At 38.7% G+C, this 20,299-nt stretch overlaps 1 pseudogene across 1 annotated transcript; it reads right to left on the bottom strand.

Annotated features, from left to right (window-relative positions):
- Positions 1–1,673: 1,673 nt before the first annotated feature.
- Positions 1,674–2,896, bottom strand: LOC105531480 (annotated as a pseudogene). The gene has a single exon (XR_001004811.1). The product of XR_001004811.1 is annotated as a 3-hydroxyisobutyryl-CoA hydrolase, mitochondrial pseudogene (transcript).
- Between the last annotated feature and the right edge of the window lie 17,403 nt (positions 2,897–20,299).

The following is a 20,299-nucleotide window of genomic DNA, read 5'->3' as shown; positions in this document are numbered from 1 at the left end:
CCATTCTGAAAGTCCTAGAGCCCTTAAGAGTGATGCTAAATCTACTCTGCCTACTTTCTATAGTTGAAACAACAAAGCCTGGATAATAGCACATCTGTTTACAGCATGGTTTCCTGAATATTTTAAGCCCATTGTTGAGACCTACTTCTCAGAAAAAAAGATCTCTTCCAAAATACTACTGCTCATTGACAGCTCACCTGGTTTCCACCCAAGAGCTCTGATGCAGATGTACAAGGAGATGAATGTTGTCTTCATGTCTATTACCAGATCCATTCTGCAGCCCAAGGATCAAGGAGTCATTCTGACTTTCAAGTCTTAATATTTGAGAATACATTCTGTAGGGCTCTAGCTGCCATAGACAGTGATTCCACTTGATGCATCTGGGCAAAATAAGTTGAAAATCTTCTGGAAACAATTCACCATATTAGATGCTGCTAAGAACATTCATGATTTGTAGGAAGAGGTCAAAATATCAACATTAATAGGAGTTTAGAAGAAGTTTATTACCACCTTCATGGATGACTTTGAAGGCATCAAGACTTCAGTGGAGGAAGTAACTGCAGATGTGGTAGAAACAGCAAGATAACTAGAATTAGAAGTGGAGCCTGAAGATGGAACTTGATTGCTACAATCTCATGAGAGAACACATGAGGAATTCCTTCTTATGGATGAGCAAAGAAAGTGGTTTCTTGAGATGGAATATCTTCCTGGTGAAGATGCTGTGAACATTGTCGAAATAACAAAGGATTTAGAAATTACCTAAACTTAGCTGATAAAGCAGCAGAGAGGAAACACTCCAATTTTGAAGGAAGTTCTACTGTGGGTAAAATGCTATCAAATGGCATTACATACTACATAGAAATCTTTCATGAAAGGAAGATATAACCAATGGGGTAAACTCCATTCTTGTATTATTTTAAGAAATTGCTACAGTCACTTCAACTTTCAGCAACCACCACTCTGATCAAGCAGCAGTCACTGACATTGAGGCAAGACAATCCGCCAGCAAAAAGATGAGGACTCCTTGAAGGCTCAGATCATCCTTAGCATTTTTTACCAATAAAGTATTTTAAATTAAGTTATACACACTGCTTTTTAGACATAATGCTATTGCACACTTAATAGACTACTGTAAAGGATAAATATAATTTTTTTTTTTTTTAAACAGAGTCTTGCTCTGTCACCCAGGCTGGAATGCAGTGGCACAGTCTCGGCTCACTGCAAGCTCCACTTCCCGTGTTCACGCCATTCTCCTGCCTCAGCCTCCCGAGTAGCTGGGACTACAGGTGCTTGCCACCACACCCGGCAAATTTTTTTGTATTTTTAGTTGAGACAGGGTTTCACTGTGTTAGCCGGATGGTCTCCATCTCCTGACCTTGTGATCTGCCCGCCTTGGCCTCCCAAAGTGCTGGGATTACAGGAGTGAGCCACCATACCCAGCCAGGATAAACATAACTTTTTTTATAGCTAGTTCCAACAAAGCTTTATTTGTGAACTCTGATATTTCATATAATTTTCATGTCATGAAATATTAGTCTTTGATTTCTTTTCCCAACCATTTAGCAATGTGGAAACCATTCTTAGCTTGCAGTGCATATAAAAATAGGCAGCAGGCTGGATTTGGCCTATGTACTGTAAATTGCCAACCCATGGTACAGAATATACCTGTCACCTCAAAATTTCAAATCATTGCTTCCCAAAGATCTAAAGTGATTATTCAAGTCTTCATCAGTAACTTGTTTTAGATCAGCTGGTTTCCATTTTGGACTCTGGTCTTTATCAGTTACAACAGCCCTAACGCCTTCATAAAAGTCATGACTTCCCACGCAAGCTTGACTTAGCCGATACTCCATAGTTAGTACTTCTTGCAAGGTCTTTGAAGACCCCTCCATGAGTTACCTTTGTGTGATCTTTAGAGATGATGGAGACATTCTATTAATTACCTTCAATTGCTCTAGGGCGAAAGATGAACCATCTTGCTGTAAGTTTTCAATAATTTGTCCCACAGTATTGGCTGAAAAGCAACTGTTTATTTTGCCCATGTGTTCCTTAAGTAAAAAGACTTGTCTCAATCAATCTTAGACTCTGTATGGTAATTTTCTAAGACAGCTGCAATATTTGCTTTTGAAGGAGATTTCAAGGCTAACAAATCTTCCTCTAACATGCCCAACTTTTCAGAATCTACAAAGTGTGTAGCAATTCCTGCTCTGTACACATCTTCATTTTAATCTGAATCCTGTTAATGCAAGGGAGTAACCAAGTTTTCCTCGAAGTCGTGGCAAGAAATAACCTCCACTCACATCAGAGAACAGTCCTACTGCCGTTTCTGGCGTGGCAAAAAGACACTTTTTGTAGCCACTCGAAGCTGCCCATGGACGGAGAGACCAACTCCCCCATCCATTGTAGTTCCATGAATAACTGCAACATAAGGTGTGTAGCAAGAACCAAAAGCATTATTCAGCATAGATTCTTCCCTGAAGAAAACTAGAGCTATCTTCCGTTTTGCCTTTTCAGCTTCCGAGATCACTCTGAGATCACCCTCAGCACAGAAAGCCGTTCCTCCGGCTCCCTTTATAACGATCAGGAAAGTTTCAGGCTCTTGTTCCCACTTCTCTAGTTGTGGATAAAGCTGCCAAATCCTATTAAGAGTCGGTGCATTTAGGAACTTTGGTCTGTTTAGTGTTATGATTCCTGCACACCCTTTTTTGTTTGTTTGTTTGTTTTGTTTGTTTGTTTGTTTGTTTTTTAATTCCACTAGCACATCTTCTGCTGCATCTGTGTGCTTGGACTTTCTCAAATGGTGCAGTATGGTATTAATCCTTTTGAATGCATTAAACCTCGATATGAGCGTCCACACCTCCTGCTGCCCCATTGCTAAATACTCGAGAGCTAACGCAGCAGAGCAAGAAGCACCCAGACGTTTCCAGCACCTCCAAATACAGCTTTTTATATGCATTGGGAAAATCAAAAATTTGTGTGACTTGCTTTATTACAGTGATCTGGAACCACTCAGCTCTGAAGTATGTCTGTATATACACGTGTGTGTATCTATAAACATGTAAATCCTGTGTAAACATATGTGTGCACCTATAGATGTGTAAGGCCTGCATCCACAGGTATGTGCACCTGTAGACACGTAAGGCGTATGTATACATATATACATGTCAGTTGTGAGAGTGGACTTCACTAATTGCTAATGAACAGAACATGTCAGAAATGATGGCATGTCACTTCCAACATTAAGTATTAAAAGATTCTGATTTTCCACCTTGAGTCTCCTTTCTCTCATTATCCTCCAGTCACTGATCTGGGGAAAATTAGCTGCCAAGGTTTCCCTGAGACCAGTGACCTGAGGTCATGAGGCCACGTTGTGTATAGGCTCACGTGGTGAGAGTGAGGCTGGTCAACAGCCAGGTGAGTGGGCTTGGAAGCCAGTCCCTGTCCCTGTTGAACACTTAAAACAAATCGTCTAATTGTTCCAGTTCAATATTGAAAGGCGAATTAGACTAAGCTTATTACGTATAGGTATTTAACTTTTCTACTTTCTTTCTATTTAATCTGTTAGTTTCTGAATTTTAAGTTACTGTCTCTTACAATGACTGAGAAGTTTCTACTTTATGTATATTGTGTGTTTTTAAGTTGTTATGTGCAGAAAAGTTTATGACTGACATGTCTTCTTAATGCATTATTCCTTTTATTATATAAATAACCAGTTTTATCCCCTTGTTATTTTCACCCTGACTTCTAATTTACTTTCTGTCAATACCTCCAGTTGCTAGCTTTTTATTAGCACTTGATTGGCATCCATTTCCCATCCCATTCTTTTCAACCTCCGTATGAAAGTTGTGTCTTGGTGCGTCTCTTCTGTTGGTGCATAATTGGATGTTCTTAACCCAATTTGTAAGATTCTCTCTTTGGCTATATGAACAGAGCTCATATTTATTATGAGTACTGATCTGCTTTACTTTTCTGCCAAATAGTTTGTTTCTAGATATTATATTTCCCATTTTATTCTTTCCTCATAAATATCATTGTTTTTAATTGATCATGTTTTCTCAGTTACTTTCCAACCTCTCTCTAATTACATTCAAAAATACAATTTTTTTCAAGCATCATTATTAAGGCGTCATTTTCGATGTGGTGATTTAGTGGGGGCTGTTGAGTAAAATTGCTATGAACATTCACATGCAAGCTTTTGTTGGATTATGTTTTCATTTATCTTAGGCAAATACCTAGGTGTACAAGCACCATGCCATATGCTTAGTGTATGTGTGACTTTGTAAGAACCTTCCAAACTGCTTGCCAAAGGGCTGTCTCACTTGACATTTCCACCAGTGAGGTGTAGCATTCATACCAACACTTGCTACTCGTTATATTTTTCAGCTTTGTAACTTTAGCTAGTCTAGTGGTTTTGTGCTAATATCTTCTTGAGATTTTAATTTGCATTTCTCTGACAACATGGCAAACATTTTTCTCATGTGCTTATTGGTCATTTATGTATCTTTTGTTTATAAATGACATGTTGAAATACTTGCCAACATTTTGAAAAAATCTGGTTTTTCAATACATTCTTAAGTTATGAGAGTTCTTTACATATTTTGGGTACAGGACCTTGGTCTGAAATATGTATTATGAATATTTCCGCCAATATATGGCTTACCTCATTTAAAAAAAAGTCTAAGAAGAGAAGTTTTCTATTTTGTTGAAGTTTAAATTATCAGTTTTTTTTTTTTAATTTGGGATTTAGCTTTTTGCATCATATGCAGGAAATTTATGCTAGCCTCTATGTCACAAAGATTTTCTCCTCATTTCTTCCAGGAGTTTCGTAGTTTATAATTTTAGATTTAGGCCTATGACTCGTTTCAAGTTTTTTTGGTGTGTGTCTGACAGGTGCTGGTTTGTTTGTTTTGCTTTTGTTGTTTTTGTGCTTTAGCTGATATCCAGTTGTTCTAGTACTATTTGTTAAAAAGATTATCTTTTCCCCATTAACTTGACTGGAAAATCAACTGAACCCTGAAGTGCACATCGATTTGTAGGCTATTAACTTTATTCCATTGATCTGCATGTGTCTTTCAAAGTGGGTATCACATTGACTTTGTTACTGAGGCAGACGTGGAAGTCAGCTGGCGTAAGTTTGTCAGCTTTGCCCTAGCTGTGTTGGCTCTTCCAGATTCTCTGCATTTTCATAGAAGTTTTAGAATAATCTGGTCATTTTCTACTAAAATGTCTGTTGGGATTTTGATTTCAATGACTCTATTGATTAATTGGGGGAAAATTGATATCATAATATTGAGTCTTCCCATCCATGAACATGGTATTTCTTGCCATTTATTTAGATTTATTTAATTTCTCCCAGAAATATGCTGTAGTTTAGTATATAATATGGCACATATTTTGACTTTTTTATTCCTACATAGGTTTCGATGCTGTTGATAATGGACATTTAAAAAATTCATTTTCCAGTTGCTCATTGCTAGCAGAGAGAAATATCATTAACTATTATATGTTGACCTTTTGTTATATGACCTTGATACATTAGTCAGTTAATTCTAGCAGCTTTTGTAGATTCTTTAGAATTTTCTACATCCAGAGATTATGTTATGTACAAATAAAGGCAATTTTATTTCTTTCTTTGCAATGTGTATGACTTTTGCTTCTTTTTCGTGCCGTATTGCACTGGGTAGAAGCCCCAGGACAATGCTGAGAAGAAGTGGTGGGAGCAGACGTTGCCTTGCCCCTGATTATAGGGAGGAAAGCATTGTTTTTCATCATTAAATATGTTGTTAATTGTAGACTGACTGTATATGTTCTTTATTGGATTGAGGATGTCCCTTTCTCCCCTTATTTTGTTGAGAGCTTCAATTTTGTCGAATGCTTTTCTCTTTTTTTCTTCCGTAAATTCGGGTAATCAGGTAGTTTTTCTTCTTTATTTTGTTAACAAGGTGAATCATGGTAATCAATTTTTGAATGTTAATTAATCCCAAATTTTTGGGATGAACTCTATTCAGTCACAGTGTATTTTATTTTTATGGCTAGGTTTAATTTGCTAATATTTTATAAAAGAATTTGCATATTCAATGATAGCTATTGTTCTGTATGTTTCTTGAGATATTTTCGTCCGGTTTTGGTAATTTGGTATCAAGGTAGTTTGGCCTCATAAAATAAATTAGGAAACTTCTCTATTTTCTAAAAATAAAATGTGTATTATTATTTATTCCTTAAATGATTGATAGAATTTACTACTGAAGTCATATGAGCCTGGAGTTTTCTTTGTAGGAAGGTTTTTTAATTTTTTTTTTTTTAGATAGATACAGAGCTATTCAGACTTAATTTTTTTTCTTATATGTGGTATCTTTAAAAAATTTCCCCACTGTATCTAAGTGGTTGAATATATTTGCATAAGTCTGTCTCTTTATAATCCTTCCTTATAACCTTTTTATGCCTCTAGGATCTGTGGTGGTATGTATTCTTTGACTCCTAATAGTGGCAATTTATATCTGTTCTTCTCTTTTTCTTGTTCAGTCAACTAAAAGTATATAAATTTTATTGATCCTTTCGAAGAATGACCTTTTGATTTTATTGTTTTTCCATTCTTTCCATTGTTTTTCCATTTTTATTTTATTAATGGCAGATCTGACTTTTATTATTTTCTCCTCTTATTTTGAGTTTGCTTCGATATTCATTTTTGTCAGTTTCTTAAGGTAGAGGTTTAGGCTACTGAATTTAGACTTTTCCCATTTTTCAAACAAAGCATCTAATGCTATGTATTTTGTTTTAAGAACTGCTTTAGCTGAAGCCTGCAAAGTTTTACACGTTGCATTTTTAGTTTACATTTTATTCAGCTTTTTATTATAATAAAATATATTCTGTATGTCTTTCTATATATTATAATATTTCTTGTCCTAAAGCCTACTTTATCTGATACTAAGATAGTCACTTCAACTTTCTTATGATTAGCTTTTGCATTTTATACCCCTTTCTGTCATTTTATTTTAACCTGGTTCTGTCTTTATATTTACAGCTTATTTCTTACAGACAGAATAATTGGAGTATTGCTTTTCTATCATCTAATAGTCTCTTCCTTTTAATTAATGTTTTTACATTTTTTATATTTAGTGTAACTATTACTATGATTTGATTTAAATCAACCTGTTGCTGTTTGTCCCATCTGTTTTTTACTTCTTTGTCTTTCTTTTTTTGCGTTTTTTTATTTTGACATTATGAAATTATTTCAATTTATCACGATTATCATCTTACTAGTTATACCTCTTTATAATTATATATAATTTTAGTGGTGTCTGGTGTTTACAATATGTAACTTTAACTCAACGAAATACACCTTTAAATGTTATATCTCAATGTATATAATGCAAGACCTTTATAAGAGTGTGATTCCATTTCCCATTGTCATATATCTTATTTACACATACAAACCTCATAATGTAGTATTACTTTTTGCATGAAATGATCAGTTATTTCTAAAAATTTCAAAAGTGGAAAAAATTAATACTTACTTGCACATTTACCATTTTGGGGGCTCTTTATTTCTTTTTATAGATCCAAGTTCTGAACTGGTTGTTCTTAATTTCAGCATAAAGTTGTGGGGTTTTTTTCCTATTAACATTGTAGTTCATATCTACTTGTGATAATTGGATTTCTTTACTCAAAAAAAAGTTTGCCTTATGTTTGACAACTATTTTCCTGGACATACAACTATAGGTTGACTTTTTTTTTTTCTTTGCAACACTTTATAGATTGTTTTCATTGTCTTTTGGCTTTCATTGTTTCTCTTAGGAAATCTGTAATCATTCTTATCTTTGTCTCCACTGTTCATGTTTTCTCACCCTCTAATCCCTGGCTGCTTGCAGGGTTTTCTTTGTACTTATTTGACTGGGCTTTAGTGAGCTTATTCTACTCGTGTGTTCATAGTTTTCATCAATTTGGAAAAATATTAACCATTATTTATTCAAGTGTATTTCTGACCTCTTTTCTAATTCAGGGACTCCAGAGTACTTCTATTAGATTGTTTAATGTTTTCCCATTGGTCCCTGAGATTCCAGTGTTTTTCCTCCCTCTCTGTGCTTATTTTTTTTATATATATGATGCATTTTTATCTCTTTCGGTTATCTGATTTGTCTTCTGCAGTGTATAGCTCTATTTATTTTTGATGGTTGCATTGTATTCTATCTCATGAAAGTAGAATATCATAATTTATTCATCCATTTTTCTAATTAGGGCACTACATTATTTCCAATTTCTTGCCATTTGCAATGGTCCTGCAACAAATATCATTGTACATATATTTTCACTTAATTTATTTCTATGGGATAGAGTCCCAGGTCTGGGATCTTTGGGCTAAAGGAATACTTATTTACTTTAAAAATTATTTACCCTTCCAATCTTCCTCACTTTTCAAATCCTCTGACTCAAACATTTCTAGTTGCTTATATACATATAATTTACACAAAATAATTAATATGATAATTTTATATGTTTTATTTTAGTGCAGTCATTTCTTTTCTTTTTCATCTTTGCTTTGTTATCTTCTCCCCTTTTCCTCTGCCCTCTGAGTGACACTTTTCTGTAGTATTTAATCTGCTAAATCCATCTAGTGAGTTCTCATCTCAGATATTGACTTTTTTACCTCTAGAAGTTCTATTTGGTTCTTGCGTATATTTCTATTAGGTTTTGAGTGAGAGAAGCACAACATGGACAATTGGCTGTAGTTATACATCAAAGACCTAAACCAAACAAATAACAAAACCTGTATGTATTTGTGTGTAATAACAGTTGCATAGTATTTTGTAAAATGTATACCAGATGGCCTAGAGGTAGAAGATACAATGCTATCATAAGTAATGCCCAAATCAATATTTGTGTGCCAGAATATATGTGCATGAATTTCTCTATGGTTGACAGTTAAGTGGAAAACTGGAGTTATAAGACCTTGCTTATGAACTCTCCTAATACCATCTGAATCTGGTGGTGATGGTGATGATGATGAAGACACAGGTATTTGATTACTGAGTCAATTTTTTAAAGTGTGTAGATTTATTTATGTTTGTTATTTCTTCTGGCCTCTGCTTTAGAAATAAACATTAATCTTGTAATTTGTCCATTTCATCTAAGTTTTCAAATCTGATTTAGGAAACCACTTAGTCTAACTCAAGCAGGAAAGGAATTCTTGCAACAACACAGAGTCTTGTGGAACTCAAGGGCAGAAAGGTAGTCAAAGCTCAGGAAGGGCCTAGAACTAGGAGCTGAAAAGCTTTCAGCATGGTTTTCCGTCTCTTTCCTCTTCCCCTTGGTTTTGTTTCTCTTCTTTTGCAAGATGGCTGGCTTTCTCTACTTTTTAATCCTCTACTTCTTCTAAGCAGCCAATTCACATGTTACAGTTCCGCCCAAACCCTGAGAATAGATTGATATTTCCCCATCCAAATCAACATTCCCAGGAAGGAGAATCTGGCTCACAGCGGCCACGAGTCAACTTCATCTCAGACAGGAGCATGAACAACAGACATGGGTGCCAGTTTCCCGTGGACATGTTTCCCGTAGGAAAGGCGGGAGTCTCCCTTTCTATACCTGCTTCTCAGTCAATTAGATTGCGTGAGTCACTGGAACTAAGCAGTATGGTGCATTTAGCACATCTCCACTCTCCAGAATTATTAAGCTGAAAGTATTTCTTTTCTAAATCAAATTTTATAGGAAAATAAAGTTTTAATTCATTAAACAACTGAAAAAAATTAGATGTTTATTACATGACATTCAATATTATCTTTAGTATAAATAGAAAAATGTTACCCAGTACATAAATATTTTCCTTGTTTAATATTCAATTAGTAAATTCAAGTAAATAATCGTCATTAGCCAGAGTAACTATGCTTCATTTGCTGTGCTAAACATTCCTTAATAGATCAGACATATGACACTGTATTATTTCTCTTTATAAAAGTCCCATTTGGCACCTTTTAGCAGATCTCTGGGTTCTGTTTGCAATGGAAAAAATATATATATCTGATATAGATGAAAATTTTCAAACACTAAATATCAGTCTCTTAGCAACCATAGAAATTTAAAGAGTTCACTTTCTCAATACCCATTGAGAAGTGTGTCAATAATTAAATGTTTCCTAAAAGAAAGAGATTCAGTACATCTGCTTGGGAGAGTCTTGTGGGAGGCTCACATGATGGATGGCCTCAGCCCACATCATGACACTTAGCCATGGAACTGCGATATGTGTCCTGCCTTCGTAGCTGTCTTGGCGACAAGCTATGGGTCAGGATTTAGGATGGTGTTTACTGGGCTCTTAGGTACCTTCCTCTGAGAGAGTCCCGTCTGTAATGATTTTACCCTTTAATGTAGTATTACATGCCTGCAAAAGTGACATTTCTGAGGATTGATACTCCAATACATCATAATCTGAAGGTTTTTAAGTTTATACTTTGTGTTCTAAACTAAGCAGATAAAAAGAGCTCACAAGAGCTCACTTAGTCATTTCTCTGATAAAAAGTTATCTTCGAAGACTAGGACAATTTTGCAAATATTATTCTACTGCCAGCATTTAGTATTAAAAAGTGTCTAATTTGAAGGAAAATTTTCTTTGTTTCTTTCTTTCTTTTTTTTTTTTTTCTTTTTTTTGAGACAGAGTTTCGTTCTTGTTGTCCAGGCTGGAGTGCAGTGGCGCAATCTCAGCTCACCGCAACCTCTGCCTCCCGGGTTCAAGCGATTCTCCTGCCTCAGCCTCCCGAGTAGCTGAGATTACAGGCATGCACCACCACCTCAGCTAATTTTGTAGTTTTAGTAGAGACGGGGTTTCTCCATGTTGGCCAGGCTGATCTTGAACTCCCAACCTCAGGTGATCCACCTGCCTCGGCCTCCCAAAGTGCTGTGATTACAGGTGTGAGCCACCACGCCCGGCAAAGGAAAATTTTCAAATGCGAATTAAGAGTGCTGATGCTTTGTGGAGGATGCCAAGTGACCTGAAACATCACCTTTGATTATTTCTAACAAGAGCACATCGTTTTAGCTTCTTGGAGTGGTTTGTAATTGGTTTCTAATTTGGGTTGACCCTGGAATACAAAAGAACCTCTCTGCTATTTTCTGTCGTCATGAAAAGCAGTGGTGTCTTCCATTGCTCAGACTGTCTCTGAGCGCTTGCCCACGAAGCTGCAGGTGTGTGGGAGTCTGGCAGGTGCACAGTCAGCAGGTGCAGGAGGCCCTGCTCTCTTGGGGTTTCTGTTTCTAGGGAAGCAGAAAGCTCTGTACCACTCAGGCCCTGTGGCCCTGTGCATTCTGAGTGTGTCTTCCTCCACTCTCTGGCATGACAATTGATCTGCGGATAGCAGCAGATGTGTTGCTACCTGAGAATCAAGATCCATATGGAATTTTCATTGAGCTAGCTGGGGGCGCACTCATGAGATCACATTTGCTACGGAACAATGAAGGGCAGCTACCTAGGTGAAAACAAAACCCAAAATGAAAACTTTGAATTGTCAGACAGGTGAGGAATCATGAATCTCTAAACAGGAATATATGTAGAAATGATTTAGGGTTTTTGGTTAACTAGAAATTCCCCATAAGTCAGCCATGGTGAAGATTCTAGTGTCATCTGATGTCTTCTTAGCCCTTGTTCATGAATACCTGGTGTTTATTCCTGGACTAGGAGGGCAGGAGTGCTTATCAGGCAGTACCTGAATAAGATGTTGGATTTGAGGCTGCACATTTAAAGATGAGGATGCCTGGGGTCAGGGGTGTGCCACTGAAGGAGATAGGATAGAATGACACTGTTATTAAAAATAAAATATGAGATAAATTGACACAGGTAGGATTTACCCTGAGAGGTTTATTTTTGGGCTTCTTCAAGGTATTAATTATTCAGGAATCGAAGAAGCCTCTTTGTGAAAAGATCTTATGCATAAGGCCATTGGATTTGGGAAATTTGGAGGAAGACCTTGTATTGAGCTTAAAGTACAGACAATTGTAAGGAGGGTATGAGACAGAAGTGGTTTATCAGAATGATGATGACATGTAACTAAATTCCAAAGACTGAGTCAACCATTCCTGAGAAGTAATTGTAGCTAAAGGATTTTGTTCTTCAAGTATCTACGACACTGTGCTTGTTTATGTGTGTTTGTGTATGTGTTTGCCTGTGTGTATAGACATTCTGATAACTTTTACAAAAAGTAAATCTGAAAGCTTCAGTAAGAACAACAATCACATCGTATTTTCCAGAAATAAAATTTAGACTAAGTGTTAAGGCAAGCAGATCCTCAGAATCCAAGGTTTTTGTTTATTTTTTTATTTTTTTTATTTTGGAATATTGCTCTGTCACCCAGGCTCGAATGCAATGGTGTGATCTCGGCTCACTGCAACCTCTGCCTCCCGGGTTCAAGTGATTCTACTGTCTCAGTCTCCTGAGTAGCTGGGATTACAGGCATGCACTGTCACGCCAGGCTAAATTTTATATTTTTAGTAGAGACAGGGTTTCACCATGTTGGCCAGGCTAGTCTCGAACTCCTGACCTCAAATAATCTGCCTGCCTAGGTCTCCCAAACTGCTGGGATCACAGGCGTGAGTCACTGTGCCCAGCTGGCTCTCTGTTTTATGGAAGGGTTTGTCTAACAGTTTGTTCCTGCAGCAGGAGACGGGAAGTCCCAGCAACCTTCTCCTTTGGCACTGGGTGGATGCAGCTTCTGGCTCCTGCTCACGTGTCCAGGGTGTCCAGCATCTGAATCTGTCACCATGGAAGCCACATCTAAGATCAGGCACGCTCTCTTCTCTCCGCCAGGAACAAACTCCTCCGTGATTTTGCATCACAGCCAAATTTCTCTGTGGGCAGTTGTGATCACGTGAGGGGGAGTCCAGCCATTTCCCAGGCATCCTGGGGCGGGGAGGGAATGTGATATGTGACAACGTGATAGATTCTCCGGTTAGAGGGGTTGGGGCCTGAATATCATGGCAGGAAATCATCAGGCTACATAAATAAATGAATGAATGAACAAATGACAAATTAAATAAATCAAATACCTGGAATCACTTGCAGCGACTATCGAAAGCTGCTGTTTGTATTTTTATTTTACAGCACTGGTAATTGCTTTTTTTTTTTTTTTTTTGGTACCCTATGGCTATGATAGATTTTTCCCCTATGATTATAATTTCAGTAAATTTTTGCAATTGTTAAAATACTGCATTTTTAAAGAAATCCAGCTGTCTTTCCCTATTGAGCAGATCTTGGTTTTCTGTTGTTAATTCGATTGTGTTTTCCACTCTGGGTGCCCAACTCCAAGAACTCTTTACAGGGGCGGATTTATGATGGATGCCAGCTGGTCTGATAGAAGGAAACAGATATTGATTTTTAATATTTTCTCCCAACTTGTTTACTCTAGGATAATACAGCAGCTGTGTGGCAGCTTGTCTCAGAGTGGAAAGGATTATTACCTCTGCCTTTTGATGAGATAAATTACCTAGGATGACTTGAATGGCTAAAGGGGATACTTTGATGTTATGTCGCTTCATTTACCCTTATGACTAAATGATTATTGATTTTATATTTTTAAGCTCTTGAAACGTGAAAATAAGTTGGTGGAGAAGGCCGGCTGTGTTAGTTTTATTAATTTATTTCTGCAGGGCATAATTCACTTTGGACCAGGTTGTGAAGGTTTTGGGTTCATGACCGGCTGCAGATACAGTTGCAAAGAAATGGCTTATTTATATAGTCATTGCAAGTAGTCCCAAAATCAATACAGTCTGGGATTGGATGATTAAACTCAGTCCCTTTGTGGGATTCATTCCTGTAGCTGCTGCTGAAATCATGTTGACTGCAGCAGATCCATGTGATCAAGTCTACAAATAGCAAGTTTGTTCAAGTTGAAATATTACTTTTTTGCTCATCATTTTTTTTTTATCTGCTGTGTTCACTCAATGACATTTTAACAGCCTGGGGGGGGAAACAGTTGATTGACTGCTTCAATGAAATCAGTAATCTGCATTAAAAGAGTCGCCTCCAAGGACTTCTAGAATGTCTGTGGGTGGATTCACGCAGACTTTGATCGGCGGTCCCAGACTGCGCTGGATTTGGTTGTGGGCGCGTCTGCCAGCAGCAGGAGTCCAGGGTGTAGGCTAAACCTTTAGCTGCTCCATGTGGTTTAGAATGACTTGGTGTCTCTGTGTGTGCGGGGCTCACTCTGTACATTTCTGTGAAATGTTGCTTTTTTTAATCACCATTTGACACGTTGGCACTCTTTTACATTGTCTGAAACACGCCCATATCACTCCATTTCATCGATTACTCCTGATACAAGAGCAGAAATGCTGTCTACACAGAATCAGGTTCTGTTTTGATTTTTTTGTAATTTTCCCTCAATTTATTTTCATACATTTTAAACATAATTTCCTATGTTATATTTATTCCTTGTTGGTAAAATTTTGTTTGATTACTGAGACTCGGGCATCTCTTAATTGAGTTTAACGTTTGAAATCAGGAGTTTCGATTTTTATAATCTTCCCTGCTTGCCCTCTACTCAGTCACAAGAATACCTAATGCAGTGGGGAAATGGAAGCAGGAAGGACTGATTTTCTGAGAAGATTTTGCATTTATTTCCTCAGCCTGTCAAAGACCAAAGTTAGCCAAAGCCAGAGATTCATGGTCTTGATGGAAGCTAAGTCTTTATTTTCAGTCTATCTAGCAAAGTTTTCAATCTGGCAGTTTTCCTTCCCTGTCCTTCATCCACACCCCAATTATTGGGCTTTGAGAGTCTGAAGAGATGGATGAGCAATGGTCACTAGTCTTGTCCTGGGATGTTTTAAGAGTCAAAAATTTATGTATCAGCTGGGCGTGGTGGCTCACACCTGCAATCCCAGTACTTTGGGACTTTGGGAGGCTGAGGCAGGTGGATCACTTGAGGTCAGGAGTTCGAGACCAACTGACCAATATGGTGAAACCCTGTCCCTATAAAAATAGAAAAATTAGCCAAGCGTGGTGGTGGGCACCTGTAATCCCAGCTACTCAGGAGGCTGAGGCACGAGAATCACTTGAACCCTGGAGGCAGAGGTTGCGGTGAGCCAAGATAATGCCACTCCACTCCAACTTGGAGGACAGAGAGAAACTCCATCACAAAAAAAAAGAAAAAAAAAAGAAAAGAAAAGAAAATTATGTATCAGTGGAATTTGATATATTACTTTTAGTCTTGGCAATTTATTTCGGATAAAGCTACGTGCTTATAGAACTTAATACCTGTTACCTGAGAAATCTGTGCTATATCCATTCAGGAAACAATTGTGAGACATTTCACATTCAACATAGGACTTCTCAATGTTGTAAGTAATGGTAGCGTGTTCGTATGGAGTTAAAAAAAGGTGTAAAACATTTTTTTGAACTTTATTCAGTGGTCATGTATAATTAATATGCAGTAAATTATATGGCTCCAGTTTAAAGCTTGTTTAAATGCATAGAATTTGAAGTAGAATGAAGAAATAAAATAACTTTTGGAGTGCTGTAATGTAATATGTTGATCAATTTTATAGGGGAGTGGTGAATATTTAATTAATCACCTTTTGACAATTATTCACACTGGTCGGAATCAAGGTCTCCATTAAAGCCGAAGAATAGCTTCATTACAGATGACCCATAAAAGTGTCAACTGCTGGCTGCGAGGACAAGTAATTTCCTTTCCCTTTAAAACCATTAGATGGAATGATGAGGGCGGAGAGGGTGATGGAGTGCATAATCGTGTGATTACAAAGAGAAGCTCAAACAGTAAATTTGACAGCTACGTTGGAGGGGAAGAGGATAAGGGTTATAAAGTGACAGCTGTATTCCTTCAAAGTGCTTTTAATTTTATAAGAGGACAAGAATGGCAGCTTTCTGGTTTTCGCTGGACATTTCTCTTCGCCTCATCGTGTGTGTTTAGGATTTAGTCGTGCCAGGCTTTTGGTACTGGTGGATGTAAATAGAGGGATAATGCTGACGTTTTTCACAGTACCTCTCTAGATGGCTCTCAACAGATGGAAAATGCATCCGCTGCCCCCTTGATTAATGGCTGGGAAGCTGGCCCTCCTGGAACTGCGTCTGGACAGCAGAGAGGGACCCATACGTCAACAGAATCTGTACACGCGTTTCCAGGCTTGGCTTCGAGGACTCAGAAAAGATTCATCATCGAGGCTCCTGTTCAGCCTGAGAACCATCTCAAAAGTTGATAACTGCTTACATTTCACTGAATCCATTTCTTAACTTTTCAATATTGGCCAAGAACCCTGACGTTGATCAACTTTCAGATGTCAAGATAGGTCTCTGGTTTTCAGAAATTCTTGCAGATTTTTTTCCTGAGTGAAAAATATTTTCCTTCCCAAATGACTCAGTTGTGAAAATTCATTTATGAGAATGTCAAGATTCCACAGCCTTGGAGAAAATGATACAAAATAGACTCATTTTGATGACTCCCCTCTTCCCCACCACACCGACAGTAGGCACATTTGCTGTGAGGACCAAAACAGCTTCAAGGGATCAAAGCTGTTAGGCATCAAAGCTGCCAGGTTGAATTCTCTGTGTTGTGAAAAGTGTTTTAGACCCTTGAATTTAATTGTCCGTGTAAGTGGACTCCTTAGCTTAAGTCTGGCAAAATGCAAAGGACTAGGACTGATTTGAAAATAAACATCACCTGAAGATACTTATGTTTTCAAAAGTTCAGGGCATTTTGACCACCACTACGGTTTGTTTCTTAAACCTCCTCTTTATTTCTTTGAACCTCGTTTATTTGAAGATCCTACACCCATGGGCAACCTGGCTGTAGTGCACACACCTACACACACAAGTTCAAGTGGCCACTTTTAAAACTAATGGCTATTGACTCTGGTTGGGAATTCTGTGATGTTATCTCGCCTGTAAAGACTTCGCGGTATGCCGTTTACATTGTATCTGGTGATTGTATAATCATTATTGATTTTCCCTGTGTGTAGTACCTATGTCAAACAACCTCATATATTTAAATGGTGATTATTTCAGTTATATATCTACTATTAGATAAGATCAAAGGTAGTTAAATGTGCGGTAGATGGGGGAAAGATGGCATAATGTACTTGTGCCTCTACCTTTGCTATTATACAACTCAACAACAATTGACAGCATTTAATCATTAACTTTCTAAAACATGTTGAGATTTTGGGCCTGCGGAAGAATGAACCTTGGCAGATGGAGGGAAAGTGTCAAGACCCACAGCTCAAGGCCTCATGGCTCCGGGAATGCAGGCAGCAGGATGAATGGCTTTTCAAAGGTTTTGGGAAATCATTCTGGGTGCTTAATTTGTGCCTTGTTTTTGTACAAATACTTTTGAAGAAACGAGAAACAAACTTAGACTGATGTGTGATTTCCCCTAGGATGTAATCACGGTTAATCCTAAGAGCAGGATTCCCTGGGAGCCCCACCTCGGGGGAGGAAGCGGGCCTGTTCAGGTCCATCTCTGAGGCAGTGTGATTATTTTATTAATGATCCAATGGTATTCTGTACATGCTGGGGGAGGAGAATCTCTGCTCTGGCACATTTATTTGAAGGCACACCAAGCTGGTTTTGTTGTTGTTTTTTCTTGCTGCAGAAATTTTCTTAACAACATTTTCATTTTCCAAAATACATTTTGAGTTACAGTTTTTGGAATTCCTTATAACACACACACACATACATATTTATTATTTTTACAATTATTAAGACTACATGTAAGACAATCTAATGAAAGTTTGTGGCAACTGGGAAAGACAGCTCCACGAAAAACAAATTCTAATATGAGGCTTCACACATATGCAACCCATCTAGACTTGTTGGAAAGTCTTGGTCGCCGCTGTCTTCATGTGCCCAGCTTGTGCCGTCACGGTCGGCCCTCCTTTCCTCCCTGGTTCTTCTCCTCTGAGAGGCTGGGAGGGTTGGACTGACTGCCGAGTGGGCTTAGTGGGCCGGATTGGGGGCTTTTCTGCTGGGTGGAGGTCCGGGTGGAGGACAGATGGTTTGTGGTTTCACTGGCTTCATTAGAGGTATTATGCAGTGTATCTCCTAGGACCTCGTAATTTTTTTCCTTTTACACAATGTACATTAGGAGTTATCCTGTTAGTTAAGGCAGCTAGTGGAACACCACCATAACAACAATAACAAAAACCAGAACAATGCAAGGTTATTTCAGGAAACAGGAAATTCTTTTTTTTTTTTTTTTTTGAACTGTGGTCTCACTTGTCACCCAGGCTGGAGTGCAGTGGTGCAATCATAGCTCATTGCAGTCTCAAACTCCTGGGCTCAAGCTTCTTGAGTAGCTGGGACTATAGGCCTGAGCCACCATGCCTGACTGATTATTTTTATTTTTTTAGTAGAGACAGGGTCTCATTATGTTGCCTAAGCTGGTATCAAACATCTGGCCTCAAGTGATCCTCCCATCTTGGCCTCCCAAAGTGCTGGGATTGCAGGAGTGAGCCACCACCCGTCTCACAAATTTTAACGTCAGATTTATTAGCTTGAATGATTTATTTTAATGGAACAATTCACATTTTCAGATGAAAAGAGTTTTGTGAGAAATGTACCAAGATATCTTCTTTTAAGTTTTCCAAAATGCTCTTTGGATTTAGTCTTTTTTCTTTTTGAGACAGAGTCTCGCTCTGTCGCCCATGCTGGAGTGCAGTGGCATGATCTCAGCTCACTGCAACCTCCGCTTCCCAGGTTCAAGCGATTATCCTGCATCAGCCTCCCGAGTAGCTGGGACTACAGGCTTCCACTACCACATCCAGCCAATTTTTTTTGTATTTTTAGTAAAGACAGGGTTTTACCATATTGGCCAGGATGGTCTCGAGCTCCTGGCCTTGTGATCCACCCGCCTTTGCCTCCCAAAGTGCTGGGATCACAGGCATGAGCCACCGTGCCCAGCCTGGATTTAGTTGTATGTAAAATCGAACAAGACCTGATGAAGAAGAGGAAATCAACAGTGGTATTTCCCCGTGTCCTGTGGAATCCATTGTGTTGAAGGCGGCCCAGGGCTCCAGCAGTCGGTAGCTTGCACTGAGATTTTCCTGCATTTAGTGAATATTCTTCCCTGACACAGGCTGAATGTCTGTGTACCCCCAAAATCCGTATGTAGAAACCCTCACTCCCAAGGTGACAGTGTGAGGAGGTGGGGCTCTTGGGGGGTGATTAGGTCAGGGGGATGGAGCCCTTCTGAATGGGATTCAGGGTTCAAGGCCTTATCCAAGGGACCCCAAGGAGCTCCCTCATCTCTTCCACCATGTGAAGGCACAGAGAGAGGGCGCCCTCTGTGGACCAGGAAGCCACGGGGAAGCTGCAGGTGCCTTGACCTTGGATTTCCATGGTCCGGAACTGTGGGAAATACATTTTTGTTATTTATAAACCACCCAGTCTATGGTATTCTGTTAGAATAGTACAAACCGATGAAGACACTCTCTTATAGCTCCAACAAATGCCTCCCGCAAAAACCCACTGTTGTTTGACTGGAAGGGTCGCATCTAGACGTGTTTCTTGAATTTTCCTTGATTTCCTCAAACACCACATTCTAGCTGTGACATGAAAACTGGGCTTCACCAGATCCTCACCCACGTTTTACCTTGACAGGAGTGGAATAAAATATGATTTGGGTCATACTCTTGTCAAAATTCAAGAACCGTTCTCAGAACAGTTGATTACATTTTTATTTAATTTGGTGATTTTAACTGATTTCATGTTTAGTTTTGGAGTCAAATTCACAACTTTTACCCCTTAAGCTAATCTCATATAATGTTCAATGGCTTAATGTATTGCTTGCCAATGAGATGTTATTTTCTTTTAGTTGAGGTCAAGGTTGTCATATTGTAGAAAATCTTCTAAGTTCAGGGAAATGTAAACTTTTCTCTGGGGAAATCTGATTGTGAAATATAAAATTTGCTGTGTTATGCAAAATGGCAGCTTCTTGCCCACAGAAAGATAGAAAGCCCAGTGGTCTTGTTAATGACAGTGGATGTGGTCCTGGAGTTCACGTTCTGTTCCCTGTGCTGGAGGAAGCCCTTTGGGAGTAACACGAGGCCCTTAGCCCAGTGCCCACTGAGTGCCTGCCAGATAGGGTGCTTGCTGTTGAGAATCGAGGCAGGAGCTGGATACAACTCTTGGCTATCAGAGAGTAGACTCCACACATCACTGGGATGTGATCTGTGCACAGTCAGTGGGATGCCAGGGTTGGGGAGAACAGGCCCCCTAGGGGGCTGGAGGTCTTCCTGGGGTTCGCTGGGCTGGCGGCACTGGGGCCTTCTCTGGAAGAGTCAGTGGCCGGCCTTGCAGCTTCAGCCT

Source organism: Mandrillus leucophaeus, unplaced genomic scaffold (assembly GCF_000951045.1).
Source record: "Mandrillus leucophaeus isolate KB7577 unplaced genomic scaffold, Mleu.le_1.0 Scaffold89, whole genome shotgun sequence".
NCBI lineage: Eukaryota > Metazoa > Chordata > Mammalia > Primates > Cercopithecidae > Mandrillus > Mandrillus leucophaeus.
Note: the sequence above shows the minus strand (reverse complement) of the source record. Positions and strands in the feature narration are given on the sequence as shown.